The sequence below is a fragment of the Cherax quadricarinatus genome, chromosome 36, assembly GCF_038502225.1.
Source record: "Cherax quadricarinatus isolate ZL_2023a chromosome 36, ASM3850222v1, whole genome shotgun sequence".
Lineage (NCBI taxonomy): Eukaryota > Metazoa > Arthropoda > Malacostraca > Decapoda > Parastacidae > Cherax > Cherax quadricarinatus.
The window spans coordinates 6,491,492-6,510,757 of NC_091327.1; the positions used below are offsets into that span (position 1 = coordinate 6,491,492).

The window sequence follows — 19,266 nt, forward strand, 5'->3', positions numbered from 1 at the left end:
TACTGTACTACCATCCTATCTTACTGTACTGCCATCCTGTCATACTGTACTTCCATCCTACCGTACTGTACTGCCATCCTATCATACTGTTCTGCCATCCTGTCATACTATACTACCATCCTGTCTTACTGTACTACCATCCTGTCTTACTGTTCTGCCATCCTGTCATACTATACTACCATCCTGTCTTACTGTACTACCATCCTGTCTTACTGTTCTTGCATCCTGTCATACTGTGCTACTATCCTGTCTTACTGTTCTGCCATCTTGTCATACTGTACTGCCATCCTGTCATACTGTACTGCCATCCTTTCATACTGTACTGCCATCCTATCATACTGTTCTGCCATACTGTACAGCCATCCTGTCATACTGTTCTGCCTTCCTGTCATACTGTACTGCCCTCCTGTCATACTGTTCTGCTATCCTGTCATACTGTTTTGCCATCCTATACTGCCATCCTTTCATACTGTTCTGCCATCCTGTCATACTGTACTGCCATCCTGTCATACTGTTCTACCATTCTGTACTGCCATCCTTTCATACTGTTCTGCCATCCTGTCATACTGTACTGCCATCCTGTCATACTGTTCTACCATCCTGTACTGCCATCCTTTCAGACTGTTCTGCCATCCTGTCATACTGTACTGCCATCCTGTCATACTGTTCTGCCATCCTTTTGTACTGTTCTGCCATCCTGTACTGCCATCCTTTCATACTGTTCTGCCATCCTGTCATACTGTACTGCCATCCTGTCATACTGTTCTACCATCCTGTACTGCCATCCTGTCATACTATATTACCATCCTGTCATATTGCATTGCCATCCTGCCATACTGTTCTGCCATTCAGTCATACATACTGCCATCCTCTTATACAGTTCTGCCATCCTGGCATATTGTTATTCCATCTTTTCTCATTGTGCCTATCCCTAAGCCCCAACAGCCTGATACATTTAGGCCGATCTCCTTAACTAGTTGTCTTTGTAAAAGTTTTGAGAGAATGATGCTTAACAGACTGTACCACAGAATCAGACATCAACTTTCCCCCTACCTCTATGGGTTCATGAAAGGTAAAAGTGTGCAGAACTGTATTTCCACCTTTCTCACTGCACACACCTCGACTAGTTTTACCACTTTTCTTGATCTAAAATCTGCATTTGATATTGCGAACAGAACCGTTATACTACATGAACTAGCCAAAATGAATATTGGTGGTAGCTTACTCTGCTGGATAATAGGATACCTGTCAAATAGAGTATCCTCTGTCCTTTACCAAGGCTTCAGAAGTGATTCTAAAGAAATGTCTTTAGGTACACCGCAGGGAGGAGTTCTTAGTCCCATGCTATTTAATATTCTGATTAATGCTCTCCTAAATGCTCTACCTGCCTCACATAAACATATAGCTATAAGCTATGCTGATGATATCATGATCCATACAACAGGGCATAAGAAGATGAATACCATTCTTAATGAAGTTCAAGCAATTTGTAATCGACTAGGCCTCATAATATCTTCCTCTAAAACAAAGATATTAACAAGCAAACGACATCCCCCACCCATCTATTTGCAGGGTGAAATCATTAGCTACGTTAAAACTTACAGATATCTTGGTGTAGATGTACCCTTTAACAAATCCACTGAACCACAACTAAACAAGAAATGCAAAGCTAGGCTAAATGCTCTCAAAGCTGTTGCTGGCTACAATCCCAACTATGGTGCTAATGTGAGAATCGTGAGAATGATGTACATAGCCTATGTTAGGTCCTTAATTGATTATGCTGCTCCCATGTTGATATTAGCTAGAGAAAGTTCTCTCCGACCCTTGGAGTTAATGCAAAATGAAGCTCTCAGGATTATTCTTGGCTGTCCCAGATCTACAAAAGTTCTTAACATGAGGAAGGAGCTTGGTATTTCTAGTATCAGTGATAGGATTGTTGAAATTAACACTGTACTCGGTATTAGAATGTTGAGACACGAACCAGACACTGTCACAGTGAATCTTACCAAGTGTCTAGAGGTAAATACACACAGATCTAAATGGATTGTGAAAACGTGCAATTGCATTAAGTTTTATAACCTGCATGAACTGTATCACTGTAGGCAACAAGAGCATTTCACCCCTCCATGGAAGATGTGTTCATTTAATATCACATACCTACAAGCCCCTCCCAAGAAGCTCATTGCTAGTAATCCCTTCCTTAAATCTCTTGTTAGAGCAACTGCTCAAGAAGAAATTTCTCACCTAGCTGGTAGTAATAAGTTATCACAAGTTATATACACTGATGGATCTAAACAGGAGTCTTCTGGCAGGGCTGCATCTGCTCTTGTTGCCACCTCCCTAGTTAAGAACGATAATAAATTTGTTGAGTTAGGCATAAGAATTAACAACTGGGCGTCTACACTGCAAACTGACTTGTTTGCAATCCTAATGGCGCTAAAGCTAACCTATGACACTGAGCTTGACTCTATCATCATTACTGATTCTATGTCATCATTGAAGGCTCTTGACTCATATAATGACTCTAACAACATGCTCATTGGGGAAGCCAGGTATAGATACTCAAAAATTAGGGACAAAGGAATTAATGTACAATTGCTATGGATCCCATCACACATTGGATTACTCCTTCATGATAAAGTTGATATGTTAACCAAGAAGAGTACCCAGAAGGAGAATGTAGAATATAACTTTGGTATAACTGTGTCTAGCATTAGGAATAATATTAGAGAAGTAAATAATGAAAATGATTGTTATAGGAATGCAGTTAGAAGCCTGAGTAGATATATAACCCACTATGATAACATGAACGTAGATAAGTATGTTTATGGAGCAACTTGCAATGTGAACAGACTGACTGATGTTGTAGTGGCCAGGCTTAGGCTTGGTTACAAGTACTTCTGGCAGTTTGGGAAACACACAGATGATGATCAAACTAAATGTAAATTATGTGATCAGGCATATGGTCACTCTCTTGAACACTATGTGCTTAATTGTCCACTTATTGAGGAATACAGAGACAGACAGTATAATAACCTATGTGACATGTCAAGATATCTTATTAATGAAAATAAGATACCAGATATACTAGGCAAATTTCCTAAATTTGCTTGTAACAGATAAGTGAACTATAGATATGTAGATATAAATCCATATGTATTCCTGTTAACCCTTTGGGGCCTAGTTCCTAGGCCTTTTGTGTATCCATATGCTCTCGCGCTACCGTCCACAGGATGGATATGGGGTGCACAATAAACTAGCCACTTTGGTGCCAAATCTAATCTAATCTGTCATACTGTACTGCCATCCTGGCATACTGTTCTCCCATCCTGCCATACTGTACTGCCATCCTGTCATACTGTAATACCATCCTGCCATACTGTACTGCCATCCTGTCATACTGTTCTGCCATCCTGTCATACTGTTCTGGAATCCTGTCATACTGTACTGCCATCCTGTTCTGCCATCCTGTCATTTTGTACTTCCATCCTGTGATTCTGCAATGCCATCCTGTCATACTGTTCTGCCATCCTGTCATACTGTACTACCATCCTGTCATACTGTACTGCCATCCTGTTCTGCCATCCTGTCATTTTGTACTTCCATCCTGTGATTCTGCACTGCCATCCTGTCATACTGTTCTGCCATCCTGTCATACTGTACTGCCATCCTGTCATACTGTACTACCATCCTGTCATACTGCACTGCCATCCTGTCATACTGTACTGCCATCCTACCATACTGTACTACCATCCTATCATACTGTTCTGCCATCCTGTCATACTGTACTACCATTCTGTCTTACTGTTCTGCCATCCTGTCATACTGTACTACCATCCTGTCTTACTATTCTGCCATCTTGTCATACTGTACTGCCATCCTGTCATACTCTACTGCCATCCTGTCATACTGTACTACCATCCTGTCTTACTGTACTACCATCCTGTCTTGCTGTTCTCGCATCCTGTCATACTGTGCTACCATCCTGTCTTACTGTTCTGCCATCTTGTCATACTGTACTGCCATCCTGTCATACTGTACTGCCATCCTTTCATACTGTACTGCCATCCTGTCATACTGTTCTGCCATACTGTACAGCCATCCTGTCATACTGTACTGCCATTATGTCATGCTGTTCTGCCATCCTGTCATACTGTACTGCCAACCTGTACTGCCATCCTGTTCTGCCATCCTGTCATACTATACTGCCATCCTGTCATACTGTACTGCAATCCTGTCATACTGTTCTGCCATCCTATCATACTGTCCTGCCATCCTGTCATACTGTCCTGCCATTCTGTCATACTGTTCTGCCATCCTGTCATACTGTTGTGCCATCCTGTCATACTATTGTGCCATCCTTTCATACTGTTGTGCCATCCTTTCATACTGTTCTCCCATCCTGTCATACTGTACTGTCATCCTGTCATACTGTACTACCATCCTGTCATACTGTTCTCCCATCCTGTCATACTGTACTACCATCCTGTCATACTGTTCTGCCATCCTGTCATACTGTACTGCCATCCTGTCATACTGTACTGCCATCCTGTCATACTGTTCTCCCTTCCTGTCATATTGTACTGCCATCCTGTCATACTGTACTACCATCCTGTCATTCTGTTCTGCCATCCTGTCATACTGTACATCCATCCTGTCATACTGTTCTGCCATCCTGTCATAGTGTACTGCCATCCTGTCATACTGTTCTCCCATCCTGTCATACTGTACTGCCATCCTGTCATACTGTTCTGCCATCCTGTCATACTGTACTGCCATCCTGTACTGCCATCCTGTTCTGCAATCCTGTCATACTATACTGCCATCCTGTCATACTGTTCTGCCATCCTATCATACTGTCGTGCCATCCTGTCATACTGTGCTGCCATTCTGTCATACTATTCTGCCATCCTGTCATACTGTTGTGCCATCCTTTCATACTGTTCTGCCATCCTGTCATACTGTACTGCCATCCTGTCATACTGTTCTCCCATCCTGTCATACTGTACTGCCATCCTGTCATACTCTTCTGCCATCCTGTCATACTGTACTGCCATCCTGTCATGCTGTTCTGCCATCTTGTCATACTGTACTGACATCCTCTCATTCTGTTCTGCGATCCTATACTACCATCCTGTACTGCTATCCTTTCATACTGTTCTGCCATCCTGTCATACTGTTCTGCCATCCTGTCATACTGTTCTGCCATCTTGTCATACTCTACTGACATCCTCTCATTCTGTTCTGCAATCCTGTACTACCATCCTGTACTGCTATTCTTTCATACTGTTCTGCCATCCTGTCATACTGTTCTGCCATCCTGTCATACTGTACTGCCATCCTGTCATACTGTACTACCATCCTGTCATACTGCACTGCCATCCTGTCATACTGTACTGCCATCCTACCATACTGTACTACCATCCTATCATACTGTTCTGCCATCCTGTCATACTGTACTACCATCCTGTCTTACTGTTCTGCCATCCTGTCATACTGTACTACCATCCTGTCTTACTGTTCTGCCATCCTGTCATACTGTACTGCCATCCTGTCATACTCTACTGCCATCCTGTCATACTGTACTACCATCCTGTCTTACTGTACTACCATCCTGTCTTACTGTAGTACCATCCTGTCTTGCTGTTCTCGCATCCTGTCATACTGTGCTACCATCCTGTCTTACTGTTCTGCCATCTTGTCATACTGTACTGCCATCCTGTCATACTGTACTGCCATCCTTTCATACTGTACTGCCATCTTGTCATACTGTTCTGCCATACTGTACAGCCATCCTGTCATACTGTACTGCCATCCTGTCATACTGTTCTGCCATCCTGTCATACTGTACTGCCAACCTGTACTGCCATCCTGTTCTGCCATCCTGTCATACTATACTGCCATCCTGTCATACTGTACTGCAATCCTGTCATACTGTTCTGCCATCCTATCATACTGTCCTGCCATCCTGTCATACTGTCCTGCCATTCTGTCATACTGTTCTGCCATCCTGTCATACTGTTGTGCCATCCTGTCATACTATTGTGCCATCCTTTCATACTGTTGTGCCATCCTTTCATACTGTTCTGCCATCCTGTCATACTGTACTGTCATCCTGTCATACTGTACTACCATCCTGTCATACTGTTCTCCCATCCTGTCATACTGTACTGCCATCCTGTCATACTGTTCTGCCATCCTGTCATACTGTACTGCCATCCTGTCATGCTGTTCTGCCACCCTGTCATACTATACTGCCATCCTGTCATACTGTTGTGCCATCCTGTCATACTGTACTGCCATCCTGTCATACTGTACTGCCATCCTGTCATACTGTTCTCCCTTCCTGTCATATTGTACTGCCATGCTGTCATACTGTACTACCATCCTGTCATACTGTTCTGCCATCCTGTCATACTGTACTGCCATCCTGTCATGCTGTTCTGCCATCTTGTCATACTGTACTGACATCCTCTCATTCTGTTCTGCGATCCTATACTACCATCCTGTACTGCTATCCTTTCATACTGTTCTGCCATCCTGTCATACTGTTCTGCCATCCTGTCATACTGTTCTGCCATCTTGTCATACTCTACTGACATCCTCTCATTCTGTTCTGCAATCCTGTACTACCATCCTGTACTGCTATTCTTTCATACTGTTCTGCCATCCTGTCATACTGTTCTGCCATCCTGTCATACTGTACTGCCATCCTGTCATACTGTACTACCATCCTGTCATACTGCACTGCCATCCTGTCATACTGTACTGCCATCCTACCATACTGTACTACCATCCTATCATACTGTTCTGCCATCCTGTCATACTGTACTACCATCCTGTCTTACTGTTCTGCCATCCTGTCATACTGTACTACCATCCTGTCTTACTGTTCTGCCATCCTGTCATACTGTACTGCCATCCTGTCATACTCTACTGCCATCCTGTCATACTGTACTACCATCCTGTCTTACTGTACTACCATCCTGTCTTACTGTAGTACCATCCTGTCTTGCTGTTCTCGCATCCTGTCATACTGTGCTACCATCCTGTCTTACTGTTCTGCCATCTTGTCATACTGTACTGCCATCCTGTCATACTGTACTGCCATCCTTTCATACTGTACTGCAATCTTGTCATACTGTTCTGCCATACTGTACAGCCATCCTGTCATACTGTACTGCCATCCTGTCATACTGTTCTGCCATCCTGTCATACTGTACTGCCAACCTGTACTGCCATCCTGTTCTGCCATCCTGTCATACTATACTGCCATCCTGTCATACTGTACTGCAATCCTGTCATACTGTTCTGCCATCCTATCATACTGTCCTGCCATCCTGTCATACTGTCCTGCCATTCTGTCATACTGTTCTGCCATCCTGTCATACTGTTGTGCCATCCTGTCATACTATTGTGCCATCCTTTCATACTGTTGTGCCATCCTTTCATACTGTTCTGCCATCCTGTCATACTGTACTGTCATCCTGTCATACTGTACTACCATCCTGTCATACTGTTCTCCCATCCTGTCATACTGTACTGCCATCCTGTCATACTGTTCTGCCATCCTGTCATACTGTACTGCCATCCTGTCATGCTGTTCTGCCATCCTGTCATACTATACTGCCATCCTGTCATACTGTTGTGCCATCCTGTCATACTGTACTGCCATCCTGTCATACTGTACTGCCATCCTGTCATACTGTTCTCCCTTCCTGTCATATTGTACTGCCATGCTGTCATACTGTACTACCATCCTGTCATTCTGTTCTGCCATCCTGTCATACTGTACTGCCATCCTGTCATACTGTTCTGCCATCCTGTCATAGTGTACTGCCATCCTGTCATACTGTTCTCCCATCCTGTCATACTGTACTGCCATCCTGTCATACTGTTCTGCCATCCTGTCATACTGTACTGCCATCCTGTACTGCCATCCTGTTCTGCAATCCTGTCATACTATACTGCCATCCTGTCATACTGTTCTGCCATCCTATCATACTGTCGTGCCATCCTGTCATTCTGTGCTGCCATTCTGTCATACTATTCTGCCATCCTGTCATACTGTTGTGCCATCCTTTCATACTGTTCTGCCATCCTGTCATACTGTACTGCCATCCTGTCATACTGTTCTCCCATCCTGTCATACTGTTCTGCCATCCTGTCATACTGTACTGCCATCCTGTCATGCTGTTCTGCCATCTTGTCATACTGTACTGACATCCTCTCATTCTGTTCTGCGATCCTATACTACCATCCTGTACTGCTATCCTTTCATACTGTTCTGCCATCCTGTCATACTGTTCTGCCATCCTGTCATACTGTTCTGCCATCTTGTCATACTCTACTGACATCCTCTCATTCTGTTCTGCAATCCTGTACTACCATCCTGTACTGCTATTCTTTCATACTGTTCTGCCATCCTGTCATACTGTTCTGCCATCCTGTCATACTGTTCTGCCATCTTGTCATACTCTACTGACATCCTCTCATTCTGTTCTGCAATCCTGTACTACCATCCTGTACTGCCATCCAGTCATACTGTACTGCCATCCTGTCATGCTGTTCTGCCATCCTGTCATACTATAGTGCCATCATGTCATACTATACTGCCATCCTGTCATACTGTACTGTAATCCTGTCATACTGTTGTGCCATCCTATCATACTGTCCTGCCATCCTGTCATACTGTACTGCAATTCTGTCATACTGTTCTCCCATCCTCTCATACGGTACTGCCATCCTGTCATACTGTTCTGCTGTTGGGAATAAGAAATTTTATAAAGATTTTCAGAATGTGGTCTGTTAATATTTTCCTCATAGGCTACAAGATTTTGGATCAGAGTTAGTTAAAGGTATTTTAGAGCCTAGGAGAAATAATTTCAACTGGGAAACTCCATAGAATAATAATCAAATTTATTAAAGTATTTAAATAAAATACTTTATCTTTTCTCTGTACCTAATATTATATCTTAATACTTTGTACAATAAATTTACAATATACATATTTAGTTCAAAATCATGGAAATATCACATTAATAAGGAAGATTAATTATTCTTCCTGTAATTAAGTCTTCACTAACATTTACGTCTTTGTCTTAACAAGACTGTGTAAACTTAAACTACAAAATGTAAAAGATTCAACAAGACCTTTTAATCCGGCCGTAAAGGAAGTAGAAAGCAAGAGTTTGTCTGAGAAGACGTATCTCTATGGATTACTGAACTGACCAAGAATATAAATATCAAAACAATCTTTCAGAGCAATGAGGAACAAACTGAGTCAGCTCTAGAGTCTAATTCTCAAACCCATTCAAACTGTACACCCTAAGAGAGAACCATTATACGATCAGTTGTCAAGGCTAGAACAGGGAGCGGACTGACTATCTGCCAGTCTGTTGACCCATCGTCAGGTTGGATCACCTGACCCAAACGTCAGTCAGCCGGACATAAACAATTGAACAATTCACCAGATGGTTCTGAGACTTATGCTCTATATACATAAGAAATCCTACCTAACCATACTAATAATAATAATAATGATAATAAATAATAATAAAATAGTGATAATACCATGGTATTTTTTATATATTAAACAGATAATAATGTAACGCCGAAAGTCTCTATTTTAGCTATAAACGGGGACTCTCACGCTATAATATTAAGTGATGATCATATTCTCTTACAATAGTTAAATAACACAGGATGACCAATTTCCAAGATATAACACCCCCCCCTCCCCCGTATGACAATAGGTTGCAGTAGGGAGTTTGCAAGCGTCCTCGGTAATATCTTTTTTATAGTAAGCGTCCTCTTGGTAAATAAGGCATGTAGGACGACGGAAGAATGGAGATGAAAGAACTCGATCAGCAGGGTTATTTGCCAGAGGGTGAGCTTCTGGAACAATGGCCGGAAGAACTATCTGGAGTGGCATCCATCACAATTCGAGAATAGGAGTCTCAGACATACGACTGTCAGGGTCATCCATGTAGACTTAATACTTCGTCCCATCAACGAAACGGTTTTCATAATCATACTGTCAATATAAAAGAAAATCATTAACAAAAAAAATATATATATGCATATATATAAATTAGGCTCTAAGAGTACTCATCTCTTAACTTTACATTTTAAGGTACTGTATATATTTTATTTTTCAGGGGCGAGAAAGGGCGTCAGCAATTATGTTAAGAGTTGCACTTAAGTGTTGAATACTAATCAGATAAGGTTGGATCCTCAGAGCCCACCTGAGGATCTGAGTGTTCTTTGATTTCATGGAATTAATATAAATTAAAGGGTTGTGATCTGAAAATACCATAATTTTATGGGGGAAGGTTCCCAGATAAACGTCAAAATGTTCCAAAGATATTACTAGGGCAAGAGCTTCTTTCTCTACAGTGGCGTAATTCTTTTGGTGACGTTTCAACTTTGAAGAAAAATAAGATATAGGATGCAAAGTATCAGTAGAGGGGGAAGAAAAATAAGATATAGGATGCAAAATATCAGTAGAGGGGGATTTCTGAAGTAACACAGCCCCCACAGCATAACCGCTGGCACCAATGTGTAAATAGAAGGGTTGATTCAATATGGGTGAAGAAGAAAGCAACCGCTTCAACCGATTAAAAGCTATCTCACAATCTTTCGACCAACAAAACTTCATCTTACTACTGGTCAACTCAGTAAGAGGAGACGCAACCTGAGAAAAATTAGGACAGAAACGTCGATAATAACCAGTCATTCCAAGGAACCTCTGTACAGATTTTCTATCTTGAGGGATAGGAAACTCAGCAATGGCCCTAACTTTTATATCAACAGGACGTACCTCACCCTGGCCTATACAAAAACCGAGGTATTTAATCTTGGCTTGTCCAAACTGACACTTGGCTAAATTTATGGTGAAGTTGTACTTTTCTAACTTCCTAAATAAGGTTTCCAGGCGAATTAAATGTTGCTCCCATTCATTGCTATATATAACAAGATCATCTAGGACATTAAAATGGTATAAAATACCGACAGGTTGTTAGGTAAGACACATATGCAACAGTTAGGTATCTTTATTATGAAACGTTTCGCCTACACAGTAGGCTTCTTCAGTCAAGTACAGAAAAGTTGATAGAAGCAGAAGATACTTGAAGACGATGTAATCAGTCCATCACCCTTAAAGTTATGAGGTGGTCAGTCCCTCAGTCTGGAGAAGAGCATTGTTCCATAGTATGAAACAATATGGAGATGAAGTGACAGAATGGAGCTTTTTATAGCGCCAAGAGGTGAGACGTAGGCCACTAGGAGAGGTAAGAACTCAGATGTTGAAAGGTCAGGTCCCTCTCAAATCCAGCCGCTCTCACTAGTGGAAGTTGTCGAAGTTGATTGCAGGTCTGTACCAAGATACCCTTGTGTTGCAGTGTCTGACAGATTGGACATTAAAATGGTATAAAATACCGACAGGTTGTTAGGTAAGACACATATGCAACAGTTAGGTATCTTATTATTATTATGGACTGATTACATCGTCTTCAAGTATCTTCTGCTTCTATCAACTTTTCTGTACTTGACTGAAGAAGCCTACTGTGTAGGCGAAACGTTTCATAATAAAGATACCTAACTGTTGCATATGTGTCTTACCTAACAACCTGTCGGTATTTTATACCATTTTAATGTCCAATCTGTCAGACACTGCAACACAAGAGTATCTTGGTACAGACCTGCAATCAACTTCGACAACTTCCACTAGTGAGAGCGGCTGGATTTGAGAGGGACCTGACCTTTCAACATCTGAGTTCTTACCTCTCCTAGTGGCCTACGTCTCACCTCTTGGCGCTATAAAAAGCTCCATTCTGTCACTTCATCTCCATATTGTTTCATACTATGGAACAATGCTCTTCTCCAGACTGAGGGACTGACCACCTCATAACTTTAAGGGTGATGGACTGATTACATCATCTTCAAGTATCTTCTGCTTCTATCAACTTTTCTGTACTTGACTGAAGAAGCCTACTGTGTAGGCGAAACGTTTCATAATAAAGATACCTAACTGTTGCATATGTGTCTTACCTAACAAGATCATCTAGATATGCATCCACTCCTTCTAAATCATTGGTCATCAGGCGCTGAAAGGTAGAGGCCGCGTTACACAATCCGAAGGGCATAACGCGATAATTGAATAATCCGCCTTGTATAGTAAATGCGGATATTTCTTGGGCTCGCTGGGTAAGCGGCACTTGGTAATAGCCCCTTAATAAATCCAGGCGGGTGACATAGGCGGCTCCTGATACTCTGTCTATTAGATCATCAATACGGGGTAGTGGGAAACCATCCGGTACCGTGAGAGCATTAACCTTACGATAATCAGTGCACATTCTAGAAGTTCCATCAGGCTTGGGAACTAATATACAGGGTGAGGCCCACGGACTTTTACTCCGCTCTATGAGTCCATGGGACAACAAAAATTCTACTTCTTTGTTTAATGCTTCTTGTTTAAGTGGACTTGCCCTATAAGGTGACTGTTTGCAAGGCTTAGCTCCTTGTACATCTATGTCGTGAATTCCTAATGTGCAACACCAAGGGACGTCATCGAATAAAACCTCATAACGTAATATCAAGTCTTTGATATCTTTTGCTTTTTCCAAATCAAGGTCCATAAGAAAGGTATCGAGATTGCAATGTCTCTGAATTTTTTAAACGTACTTCTATTGCTTTAGAGATGCTTGGCAGATGTACATTTTCAGTTTCAGCTAAAGGAAGAACTGTCGTAATAGGTACGAGACTAGGGAGGTAAGCCTTAAGTTGGTTTATGTGATAAGTACGTTTTTCTTTTCTCTTTCCTGGAGTTCGTAGTACATAATTTACCTTATTGAGCCGCTCAATCACTTCCAAAGGACCTTCGTATCTAGGTTGCAGAGCGTGTCCAGGTAAAAATTTCTGTGCCATCACCCTGTCACCTGGTTTAAAGAAGCGAGAGCGTGTGTGTTTGTCATAACAATGCTTCATCTTGGATTGGGCCTTAGCTAAGTTTTTTGAGGCTAATTCCCTCAGTTGTGACAAACGCTTTTGCATTAGAGTTGGAGTTGTTTTAAGCGAGGATTCTGATTTTCCCGTCCATGAATCTTTTAGTACGGCGAGGGGGCCGCGTACTTTGTGTCCGTAAATTAATTCAAATGGACTAAACCCAGTGCTTTCTTGTTCGCTTTCCCTTAAGGTGAACAAGAGAAATGGTATTCCCTCGTCCCAATCTCGGGAAAACTGCTCGCAATACGCTCTCAACATTGATTTTAATGTTTGATGAAATCGTTCGAGGGCTTCTTGTGACTGAGGGTGATATGCAACAGAAAATACGGACTTAATTCCGAGGCGAGATAAGGCATCGCGAAACATCTTAGAGGTAAAATTTGATCCTTGATCGGATTGAATTATTCGGGGAATCCTCACCTGAGAGAGAAATTTTTGCAAAGCTCGAACAATGATGCGAGAATTAATTTTTCTCAAAGGGATAGCTTCTGGATATCGAGTAACGACATCCATAATTGTAAACAGATATTGATTCCCTTGTTTAGTCCTGGGTAACGGACCAACACAATCTATTATCAGGCGTGAGAAGGGCTCACCACTGACGGGAATCGGAATGAGGGGAACTGGTGGAGGTGTGTGCGAAGGTTTGCCGGTCACTTGGCAGACTTGACAACTTTTTAGATAGCTTTCCACAGTCTCTTTCATTCTGGGCCAATGAAAATGCTTGGCTATTTTGCGCAGCGTTTTCTTTACTCCCAAATGTCCTCCCATGGGACTATGGTGGGCGAAACTAATAGCTAATTCTCAAAGGTGTTAGGTAGCACTACTAGGTGTTTGCTGGTAGACAGATGATCGTCGGAAGACAAAAGAGACTTTTCCTTTCTCATTAATATACCATTGGTAAGATAGTAACAATTGTCCAGGTCTTGGGCGTCGTCTGCTGTAATAGCTATCTCTTGTAATTTCTCTAGGGATGGATCAAGGAACTGATCCCTTATTAAATCTTCTTTCGATAGCATTTTAATATCAGAATCTTGAAAAGGGCCGATCATAGAATATTTCAGATTTGAAGATCCGGGTTGTAAGGATCGGCTGAACAATAAACCGAGACCTAAATCCTCGCCTTCACTTAGGACTTCAGTTGACAAAGGATTTTGAGGCGCTCTAGACATAGCTCTAGTTATAACATTGAGAGGAAATAAGGTAGGGGCCTCTTTTCGAGCTTCTTTGGCATAGTTAATGTCAGTAGAATTATCAATAACTAGAGGCTCTCGGCTTATACCCGGATAGTCTAGATCATTGCCTATGAGTAAGTCAACGCCCTGAATAGGAAAAGTTTCACTGGATATACCTACCGACACAAAGCCAGTATAGGTTGGTGTTTGGATGTACTGTATATCTTGTGGAGAGGCACTTTTATGATGGTGCCTCCATAAGCTTCTAATAACACATCTAGCTTTGTGTGAGTCATATCACATACAGGAAGTATGCCCTGCTTCAACAATATTAAGTAACTTGTCGGTTTTTCAAACCATTCATCACAACTTCCAGTATCACGGAAGGAATTAACTTCAACTAATTGAGCCTCGTCTATCCCAACTTTCACTTTAGCAAAGTAGGGACTCATAGCCGAGCGAATATCTTGTTCTGAAATAGCTCTGGTATTGAGTCATCTAGAATGACTACTGATTAGCTCTTGCGAACCTTGTTCGGTACTAGGGTTCAGTTTCTTTTGAGTTGTCGATGAAGATATTACCTGAGTTGGGAAACGAAGTCGCTCGTTCCTGGTATCCCTCTCTAGCCAGTAACTGTTTCCTTAAATGCCCTTTTTTATTACAATAAGTGCAGTTCAATTCACTGTTATGCCTTAGTGGTTTTGAACTTCTCCTAGAGTTAAATCTAAATTTATCATTAATGGGTGTGGAGGCAACATAGGAGGTCGGGCAAGGATTCTGTATGCGACATATCTCCATAAGATTAGATCGTCCTTTCTTAGGGGCATATTTAGTCACTGTTTCCTTACTTTTTCTTTCGCCAATCAATTGTTGAGATATTTCATAATTATCGGCGAGTGAGGCTGTTTCTAGTATATTTACTATGGGGCAACTAATCAAATACCTATGCAAGTCTTCTGGTAAATTATTATAGAAGTCCTCATGCAGGATCAACTGGGAAAGATTTTCCATAGATTTACAGTTAGAAGCTCTACACCATCTCTCAAAAGTGATTTTCTTTTCATGTGCAAAATCTACATACGACTGAGTTGGCTGGCATTTTAATGCTCTAAAGGTTTTTTGATAACTTACTAGAAGGAGATCATTAGCCTCAAGGATAGCCTACTTAACGGAATCATAATTCACATACTTCTCAAAAGGTAACGTAGCCGTACAACTTTGAGCTTTATCAGACAACGAAGTATGTAATAAGGTTGCCCAGTGTTGTCGGGGCCAGCGCATAGCACGTGCCTGATTCTCAAAGACTTCAAAATAAGTATCTAAATCTCCGTCATTAAACCTAGAAACCATAGATGCGGCTTTTTTTATATTAAAAGCATCATTTGAGGATTCTTTTCATCTTTCACTCACAGTACCTTGTTGTTGTAGTATTATATAGCGGAGCGTTTCCCTTTGAAAGTCTTCTTCATTTAATTTACGTTGAGCCTCAATTTGAGCAGTCTGTAAAATAAATAGTCTTTCTAATTTCTCAAACTGACTTTGAGAAATATGCCCCGACAGTATCGAAAAGGAGGGAATTGAACTGGCGGTATGTGGATATTCCTTTGGACGTGCACCCTGGTGAGTGACAGACTGGCCATTAATAGGAATTTCTTCAGTAACGTGCGAATGCAGAACAGCAGCTGCACCCTGCAATACTTCATCTATTTTACTAGAAGCCAAAGCGGGACCTGATCTATCAGATTCAGTTTCAAGATCAACTCCTTGAAATTGTTCTTCTAATTCTTCGAATCTTGACTGGTAGCTTACTTGAGAAACTAAACTTTCAGAGTCAGAATCTTCTGCTACATGATCGTGAGAGGCCCCGGAAACAATTTGTTTTTAATCATTGCCCTTACGGTATTGGCTGTGTAGTATCTATCGTATGGTACTCCCAATTTACGGGCTATCTGCCAGCACGTTTGAAGTTTCAAGGAGTCCAGCTTTGACAATGTTAAATCATCAAATAAATGTTTAATGTGATCTTCCATGATAAAAATTGAAATTAACTAAAGATAAATTCCTAGTATATAGCTTTAATATTTTTCTTTTGATCAATGTCTTAGAACAACAGAGCTCCCGGACAGGCCCCCATTTGTTGCGAATAAGAAATTTTATAAAGAATTTCAGAATGTGATCTGTTAATATTTTCCTCATAGGCAACAAGATTTTGGATCAGAGTTAGTTAAAGGTATTTTAGAGTCTAGGAGAAATAATTTCAACTGGGAAACTCCATAGAATAATATTCAAATTTATTAAAGTATTTAAATAAAATACTTTATCTTTTCTCTGTACCTAATATTATATCGTAATACTTTGTACAATAAATTTACAATATACATATTTAGTTCAAAATCATGGAAATATCACATTAATAAGGAAGATTAATTATTCTTCCTGTAATTAAGTCTTCACTAACATTTACGTCTTTGTCTTAACAAGACTGTGTAAACTTAAACTACAAAATGTAAAAGATTCAACAAGACCTTTGAATCTGGCCGTAAAGGAAGTAGAAAGCAAGAGTTTGTCTGAGAAGACGTATCTCTATGGATTACTGAACTTACCAAGAATATAAATATCAAAACAATCTTTCAGAGCAATGAGGAACAAACTGAGTCAGCTCTAGAGTCTAATTCTCAAACCCGTTCAAACTGTACACCCTAAGAGAGAACCATTATACGATCAGTTGTCAAGGCTAGAACAGGGAGCGGACTGACTATCTGCCAGTCTGTTGGATCACCTGACCCAAACGTCAGTCAGCCGGACATAAACAATTGAACAATTCACCGGATGGTTCCGAGACTTATGCTCTATATACATAAGAAATCCTACCTAACCATAATAATAATAATAATAATAATAATAATAAATAATAAATATTAAAATAATAGTGATAATACCATGGTATTTTTATATATTAAACAGATAATAATATAACGCCAAAAGTCTCTATTTTAGCTATAAACGGGGACTTTCACGCTATAATATTAAGTGATCATATTCTCTTACAATAGTTAAATAACACAGGATGACCAATTTCCAAGATATAACATCTGTCATCCTGTCATACTGTTCTGCCATCCTGTCATGCTGTTCTGCCATCCTGTCATACTATACTGCCATCCTGTCATACTGTACTGCAATCCTGTTGTACTCTTCTGCCATCCTGTCATACTGTACTGCCATCCTGTCATACTGTGCTGCCATCCTGTCATACTGTTCTGCCATCCTGTCATACTGTTGTGCCATCCTTTCATACTGTTCTGCCATCCTGTCATATTATACTGTCATCCTGTCATACTGTACTGCTGTCCTGTCATACTGTTCTTCCATCCTCTCATACTCTACTACCATCCTGTCATAGTGTGCTGCCATCCTATCATACTGTTCTGCCATCCTGTCATACTGTACTGCCATCCTGTCATACTGTTTTGCCATCCTGTCATACTGTACTGCCAATGTGTCATACTATTCTGCCTTCCTGTCATACTGTACTGCCATCCTGTCATACTGTTCTGTCATTCTGTCATACTGTACTGCCATTCTGTCATACTGTTTTGCCATCCTGTCATACTGTACTGCCATCCTGTCATACTGTTCTGTCATCCTGTCATACTGTACTGTCATTCTGTCATACTGTTCTGCCATTCTGTCATACTGTTCTGCCATCCTGTCATATTATACTGTCATCCTGTACTGCCATCCTGTCATACTGTACTGCCATGCTGTCATACTGTACTGCCATCAATTAGTTAATCAATCAAGTTTATTCTCTATAAAGATTACAATGCTGGATTTTCATATTATAGAATATTGGTTACAATGTGTGGTTAACATATTATAAAATACTAATTACAGAGAGGGCCACTACCACACCTACTATGATTAGGCATTTCGGGCAGACTAAGATTAATTCAAACTCTATATTGGTGCATATTATGGAGCATATTGATATTAAGGCTAAGTAACTTTGTTACAGCTCTTCAATTTAGCAATGTGAATGCTTTTGTCTTGGTTCAATACAGTTTCTATTAAAGCTCCTATAAAAGAGTGTCTCAGGCAAACTTATGACTAGTTTAAGATTCATTAGGTTATAGTTTTATTATGTATTTGTGTTTACAGTCAATTGGGTGAGTGTAAGTGTTTGCAGTTCTAGAGTTTTCAGGTAGGGTGTTCCTGTCATACTGTTCTGCCATCCTGTTGTACTGTACTGCCATCCTGTCATACTGTTCTGCCATCCTGTACTACTATCCTGTATACTGCCATCCTGTCATAATGTACTGCCATCCTGTCATACTCTTCTGCCATCCTGTATTGTCATCCTGTCATACTACATGTACTGCTGTCCTGTGACATGTGTGTGCAGTAAGGACTTGTTAAACCTTTTAGGGTTGGATCAGCTGATCTGAGTATTTCTTTCACGGTTGAGGTATTTAAAGAAAATAGTATTTTATCTTATGAAATGGTAGAGAATCTTTATCTGAAGGTAATAAAATTAAAAGTACAATATTTGATGGGAAAGTTAAAAGAATAAAGATTTTATTTCTTTGCAAATGTTACAGCGTGTAATTAAAATTTTGATTTGTTAACCCTTTCACTGTCGGGACCTCTGATTCTAAACTCTCACTCTGTGTCAAAAAATATTTGAAAAAAAAAATTATTTTTTTTTCCAAAATCTTAAGAATATTTTTGTTTTAAAACAAAAACAAAAAAAATTGCGATCAGAACTTACCAAGATATAGAGGCGTGAAATTGACAGAAAGTGGACCGCTTATGGCAACATTGGCGACTGCTGCTCACTCAGTAATATTATTTTTACTTGTATTGTGTTTTTTTTTTTTTTTTTTTTTTTTTTTTTTTTTTTTTTTTTTTTTTTTTAACTTTTTCAAATAACCTTTGTGGCCTGTGAGACCTATATAATGTGTAATGTACAGTGGACCCTTGGTTTTCGTGACTCAGATTTTGTGAATTTTGGTTATTGGCAACTTTTTTCGCCAAAATATAGCCTTGGTTTTTGTGATTTCCCTTGGATTTCGGCGGTTGTACA

At 40.5% G+C, this 19,266-nt stretch overlaps 1 protein-coding gene across 2 annotated transcripts in view; it reads left to right on the plus strand.

The window, feature by feature from the left end:
• LOC128691314 (DNA-dependent protein kinase catalytic subunit) overlaps positions 1 to 19,266 on the plus strand; it is a 1,096,584-nt gene that overhangs the window by 368,310 nt on the left and 709,008 nt on the right. The window lies entirely within an intron of this gene.